This window comes from Rhea americana, unplaced genomic scaffold, assembly GCF_003343005.1.
Source record: "Rhea americana isolate MKP2758 unplaced genomic scaffold, rheAme1 scaffold_307, whole genome shotgun sequence".
In the NCBI taxonomy this organism is placed as follows: domain Eukaryota; kingdom Metazoa; phylum Chordata; class Aves; order Rheiformes; family Rheidae; genus Rhea; species Rhea americana.
This window is the reverse complement of record NW_028186432.1, coordinates 191754-199127: the sequence shown is the minus strand read 5'-3', so window position 1 is coordinate 199127 and position 7374 is coordinate 191754.

Sequence of the window (7374 nt, the reverse complement as noted above, 5' to 3'; positions counted from 1 at the left end):
AAAAAAAAAAAGTGGCTGATATTTGTAATTAGGACAAGTTTGACAGAATGTTTGTAAGACCACAAAAATGGATGAAAATAAACATGTTGTTAGGGCAAATAAGTGCTTTTAACTGTACTTTTCCTTTTCCCTCTTCTTCCTTTCTAAACAGTTGTCAAAATTACACTCTTTGTTTACTAAAATGAACCAGGTCTTCCTGTAGATAAAGACTGYAAATAAAGCAGACTGGCTTTTCTACAAACCCTGTTACACGAAGAGTCCACAGACTAATACTCTAAAAGGATTCTCATAAAGCCTGTCCAGGCTTCAAAGGTATTCTTTCTCCCTCTCCCTCTCCCTCTCCCTCTCCCTCTCCCTCTCCCTCTCCCTTTCTCTTTCTTTCTTTCTTTCACTTCCCCTTCCCCTTCCTTTTTTCTCCCTTTTTCCCTCCCCTCTGCTTCCTGTCCCTCCTCTGGCTTCCCCTCCCTTCCTCTCCTCTCCTCCCCTCTGCTCTCCACTTCACTCCACTCCACTCCACTCCGCTCTGCTCCACTCAATTTCTCTTTCATTCTTTACACAGACTTCTTTGAAGGGTGTTTCTGAGGTGCCTGTGTAGGCTGGGTGAGACGGTGCCCATCTGGGAACCAGGTTAGCTCTGTGGGAGTCTCCTACACCATCTTATCCTTCAGCGGTCAAGTACTACCATGAAACAGGGCAGAGAAGCAGACTGAGGCAGATGGAGCCAATGCAAAATGGGAAATGTTTTACATACAAAGTGTTTCTGTTTGCTCATCTTTACCTGCATGCCTAAGTGTTTGTGTGCAATGCTGTCCAAAAATGGGGACAGTTGCTACACCAATGTCTGCTGGTGGACCAGAGAGCAAAAGCAAGGAGGTCCTGGCCACAGCTGCATGGGAAAGTTGCCCACAAATGTTTGCATGTTCAGTGTGCCTACACAGACAGCAYAGGTTGGCCAAGCTGGCTGTAATGAGCTGGTACCATCTCTGACTCAGAGGAGGCTGCCAGTGGATTTGAATTGCCTGGCAGCCCTCAAGCCCTCATCTCATGTCCAAGCAAGAGCCTCATGTTGGGGGGGGGGGGAGAGGAGGAGAGCAAGACAGTCACTGAAAGGCGGTGAGAGAGCAGGCCCAGTATGGATGTGGGCTCTTACACCAGCCACAGTGTCTGGTCAGCAGGAAAGCCAGTCGCCCAGYTTCTGCTACTCCTTTCTCCAAAGCCAAAATGATACAAGAGGCTGAGAAATTTCATGTCAAAGTGCTGCAGCATGCRCTCTTAAAGGACAGCAGAGACACAGCCCTGATTAACCAAAGATGAAAAACTGTTTTGAAAGCACCTAGCGCTGAGGACTTTCTCTTTTAAATAAATGTCATCATTCTGATGTAATGGATGGTACTTCCTGCTTCATAATTTCATAGTTAGATCAGATTTGTAGTGGAATTATTAGAGCTGTAATGAATTGTGCCAGTTCAGCCAAATACTTAAGCATAGGCTTTAGTAGTCTTTAATCATATATTTAAGTACTCTGTTAAGTAGAGATGTCCATAATTTCACGCTTAAGTGCAATGTTGAATCARGAACATAATCATATTTTTTCAGAATATAATTATTATTACCTTTATGTGGAGACCTTCAGATTACAAATTAACTAGCCTTGAAAATGACAGATTCATGGCTTTGTCTTCATATCTGTTTATAGGTTTGTAATTTTGTGCGTGTCTGTCAAAAAATATATACACACTTTAAGGAAAGAATGTTCCTCCTGGAGATGTCTTCTGAACAAGGACAGTTGTACAGGTTGTAGCAAYGTGAAATGAAAGCTGAGGAAATGAAATACTGACAGTGACTTACACAGGAGGAGAGACAGTGAGAGGAACTTTTGATGTGTGTAGTAGGTGGCTCATTGACGGCCCATGCATCTGCGAGTCTTTGCAAAGTGATGTAAGTGGATGTTAGATCAGGTTGCATAGGGCTTCACACATGGTTTAGRGATGTTTTTCCTCAACTATTCAGCTCTTGTTCCCACTGAAAATTTTGGTGGAAGTTCAGTGGCAGTTGGATAAGACACCATTTCAAAAGTCTTAACGATGTACATTCATCTTGTTTATTGACTCACTTGACATAGCCAACTAGACTATGTATTCTATAATCAGAAATCTGCTTAAGATGAACTATCCACAAATATATCCCAAGCTTCCAAGGAGGATGTCATACATTTCTATAGTTACCAGTTATACAATGTAACTTTTGAAAAAAACAAGTGGGGGMAATACCCAGTGGATGGGCTTTACTTTCCCTCCTGCATCAGCACTATTCYGTGGTGTGTAAGAGTCTTCCAGTGGCTGAGACACATACACCAAGGCAGGGATTTCCAGTCCAGTATCCCCGTGCTATGKGTGATAAGCAGCATAATTGCATTTATTTGATAAATCTGAGGAGTAAGTGCAGTGGTCTCCRTCAGCTGCAAATGAGTCAAGACCTTTGGTTAGTTTAATAATTAACCTTGGGAGTTGTTCCAGCTACTCAAATGTACACATTAAGGCTTCAGTAGATGCATAGCCAAAACTGGCTAAATATATAAGCAGAGAYGTTTTGAAGCATATAATTTACTCAGTTATGGCATTATACTTTGGTGCATATTTTAGATATATTTAGTTGTGTGCATTATTAACCCCATCAGACCTCTCTGCTTAGGAAGATAGYGTCACAGCAGACTTAGACTGTCAGCTTTCACGTCTCTCACAAACATACCTTTCTCTGTTTCTGGTACAAAGCTTTAATGGCCAAATTGATGCMGCAATGATGTGTGCAAATGCCTGCTCAATAAGCTGTGTGACTGGCCATTTGCACGACYGGGCAGAGAGTTTGCAGACTCCAGCTGAGGTAAAGAGGCCTGTGAGTAAGGGCACAGTCTCTCCTTAGATTTCCCAGCTCAAGGACTTTAATGTTTGTCCATGTAATACTCTCGTTTTGATCATTAACACCTACTGAGTCTGCAGTTGTAGATGAAGTGCAGGAACTTTATGTGAATCCAAAGGGAATGATTTTTCCAATAACATGTGGCCTGACCTTCAAAGCCTAATAAGCAGGGTAGTGCTTACATCAGCCATCTCATATAAACTGAAAGCCTGGAGCTGCYCTTTCATTTCAGTCGTATCTGTTGTCTTTCTCCCTGACTGAGGTAGATGACTGGTCTGGCTACCCTTTGGTACTAAATAAACCTGTAGAGTAACTTGCATAGCTTGCATAGTTGTACTTATACCAAAAATAGWGCAAGAATTAACAAAATTCTCAGCATCCATCTTTCATTAGCTCAAATATAGCCCCAATATTTTATACTTAAAAATGTGTACYTCCACAGGGGAGATAAATATTCAAGAGGAAAATATTGTCTTATGCAATAAGCCATCACATCTATTACAGATTATTACAGTTATTACACGTTATCTCACTCAACTCAAACGGGGGTCAATTAACACAATTTTCTGTTTGTCTGTCCATTATGGTCAATGAAAATTAGAGGAATAGAAAAAACATTAACAAACATAGGGTAATTCTTCAGGTAAATTAGAGTTTAGTTTACACATTTGAACGCATCTCTAGATTTGTACTTGTGCCACAATAATATTTGTGTGTTGATCAGTATCACTTCTTGACACTGGAGTCACTCAAAAACATGTCATTTATTTTATTCATACAAAACAAAGGTTCTATCTTTCCATTTATACATAAGCCATTSAGATGGCTTGATCATTTTGCTCACTTTTCTTGCAGCTTAACACAYGTTGATATGTATATTTTATTTTTAATACTCTCTGAATAATGTCTTCTTCTGCTTTATTACTGAGACCTTGATTTGATAAACAAGCTGATTGCTATAGCAACCTGCCAACCTGGTTCTGCCTGAGGCCACTGCAAGAATACATCTAGTGTTCTCTCAGATCTGAAGTGTGAAAGCTTAGACTAATGTTCCCTTTCAATTTGAGGAGATTATTTCCCCATCWTAGGTGGCATCTTTAGGCTGCTGAACATCTGTTATCTAAAAACGCTATGCTTTCTAAGTGGAAACAAGGCAGGGGTCCAGGCAGGAACTGGGATCATCTGCAGGCATCCCAGAGACTGAAAAGGAAGAGTAAAATATTTTGATAATCACATACTGGCAACAGAACAGAAAATGCCCTTTAAGACCAATCTCAAGAGAAGAAATAAGAAAGGGTTTTGCCAGTACTCATAAGACAGTGGAAGAATCTTGTTTTGTTTTGTTTTGTTTTGTTTTTTTATTTTTTGTTCTTCTAATCTCTCTAGATCTCATAACTGCTGAGACATGTGAAAATACGACCTCTAGGGTACACAAACTGCTCAATAATCAGCAACAAAAATATCAAATATCAAATATCAAAGACTTAAGATTGCAAATCAAAATCATGATTTTGGAGAGAGATCTTAGTTAACAATTTGTAGTCAGCTGTCCTGAAAACCACCCTAAGCAGCTGACTACAAACCAGGTTGGCCATTCTCACATGCTGGATTCAGTAGCTAGAGGTAAGAGAGAGTCTGTAGACCTAGCTGACAGCTAGAAGGACCGCATGTATATACTTCATCACAAGGAGCAGGGCTGGTTCACATTCTGGAACCTCAACATTTCTTATTGTAGGATGTGGCTCAGGCTTCAATCCTCCCAYTGTAATTAGAAAAGCCAAGTTCAGGATACTTGCTGCCAGCCTGACCTGTATTGCTGGGTACCAGTAACTTCTGTTTGAAAAAGATCTTTTTTTAAAAGGAATCTATTGCTTATTCACATTCTTTTTTCTGCTACTTTTATGATTCTCGGATCAAACAGAGACTGGAAATGCTAAAATGCCATAAAAGTTGTTCTTGTACTTGCTGGCCAGATTTGAAAAAAAGAAAGATCTGGATATGTCATGAGAAAGTCTGCCTGGGTTCTACTATTGTTGGCTTGGTGTTAGACACAGGAGCAGAGCCAAGTAAACACTTCACAACAGATAAATTACACAATGAACATTGCCATTTCTGTGCTCATGCATGTCCAGGGGCAGATTGGAAAACTCTCACATGTATCTGTAATTCATAGTTATCTGTGAACTTTTTTAGTGAATAATTAGCAGTTAGCAGTTCATTCCTATTTTGAGTGGTGAACTGTTAAATCTACAGTTCACAGCTCAACTTCCATAATCACATAAAAAGTAGGGCAAGGGCAGCAGGAGATGCTAAGGAGRGCAGGGCATGTTTTGAAGCTAAATTCATCAAGATTATAAAGCGCTTTGGAGACATCCTATAAAAAGTGCTTGAGAAGCATAAGGAAATATCACTGGAAATAATCATTTCTGCAAACAATGTAAAAGTCAGTCTGCCTGCACTGATGCGCTAATCTCTCTGGAGAGGCTGATGCCAGGGCTTCCAGCACTAATCCCTGAGTCATGACCATCTGAAATAAAGGATTTATTCCACTCTCATTAAGATAACAAAGCTCACAGGGTTTTTTTCCTGGCATCAAGTCACTCAGATAGTAAAAACATGTATGGTGAAGGTAAGGTCATCTCAGGGCTCCGCTGAAGGCTCCAGTAATGTCTAAGCTCAAATACAAACCTGCTCTGTGGTAGGGAGTTGGGCTTACTAGCTACTTCTTTCACGCCARTGCAGAAACCCTCATCCTCTCTGTCCTAGGAATTACAACTACACTATCCTTCACACTGTGCATTTTCACATATTCATATCCTGTGGACATCTACTCTTCCAAAGCTACTTGGAAAGCAGTACAAGGAAGGCCCATCAACCACTCCTCCTCTCTGTTTTCCTCTCTTTGCTAATGAGAATTTGTGAATTGACCCAATCATCCACCAGTCTGGTTTTGGTTTTCTGATTAATGGAATGATTAGMTGGTGCTTAATCAGCAATAAATTACCTTATTGCTCTCTCCTAATACCTACAGATTCATTTTATTGTAAGCTCTTTATTTGGTCTTCTCCCCCCTCCACACTTAACATCTATCTGTAGCACTGATCCAAGAAGTAATCTGTGTATCTAGTTTTTCCTGCTAACCTTCAATGAATTGTTGACTGGCTAATCAGTCTAGCAGACATGTATAAATCAATACAAAGATATCAAGGAATCTTCATATTTTCTTGACGTCAATCTCTCATTTCAAGAACAAATCTTTACAGGTTTTGCAYGTTCATAAGAAAACAGAGTTGGCACATCTCTTTCCAGTCACTTCCTCTTGGCAGTCACCAAAACMTTTTCACAAAACAGAGTCAGTATAAGCAGAACAAATGAAATTATCCCTCCTTATCCAATGTGCAACAGTGCTCTTGTAATAGCAACCAGAGACAGTAAGAGGTTCAGCTCTGTTCAATGATCCAAGTACTGTGTGATTGCAGGTTACAGTTTCTGCCTTGGAAATCTTCCAAGGAGTATCCAAAGCCAGAAACAGACACAATGAAGGAAAATAGAAAAGGCCTGTGCCAGAGAAATGATACATTGGGCTTTCTGTGCACACAACTTCCCTTTCTACTGCACATGGAGCATGGCAGGAACACTTCTTGGTGATACTCAATTGCTTCTCAGTCTTTCCAGCAAGCCTGTCATTAGAACTCACAATTAAGGCAGTATTTTCATGACCCAATTTGACTAATTAGGCCCCCTAAAGGGACAGCACAGACAGAGAGGTTTCAGGCACTTCAGAGCCTCCTAACTCAGGAGGTCTTGAGGGAGATCGGCAGACAAATTAAGCTCTTATATTAGGTGCCCTTAGAGATGTGAATATTTTCCCCCTAATGTATTTGTTTACTATCTGGTTTTCTGCCCATCCTTATCCCTTACAGTTCTGGGAAGCAAAGAAGCTGSTGTCACTGCCAGACTGGGCTAAATCTGAATGGGTGACCTTCAAGCTAAAAGCCTTTGTTCACTGCTATTAATCAGGCCCTCGAACCATCCACTGATATGGACAATGATCCTTTTCCATGGTCATGACTTACAAACCCTCATTTACAAAATGACTCTCACAAAGAGTCTGCTGGAAGGTTCAATAAAGAAATCTGTCACAGCCTGGCTTCTGGGCCACAGCACATGGAATACAAAATCAGATTCATTAGTTCCCAGGCCTTCACCAGGTTTCTTGTTACTCTCTTTAGCAGGAAAAAWTATGACACTATTATGTAAAAAATGTTTAAAAAATCAATGTTGATTAATAAAAGTAATTTCAAGAAGCTGTATTCAATTTTAAATTCATTTCCCCTGCTTAATTGTCTGAGAATGTCTGAGTGATGGTAAGGGAATAAGAATGTGTTGCCAATTCAGTCCTGGATGAGCTTATCTTCTCTGATGGCAAAAGGCCCTCATTCCCACACCCCAGCTCCA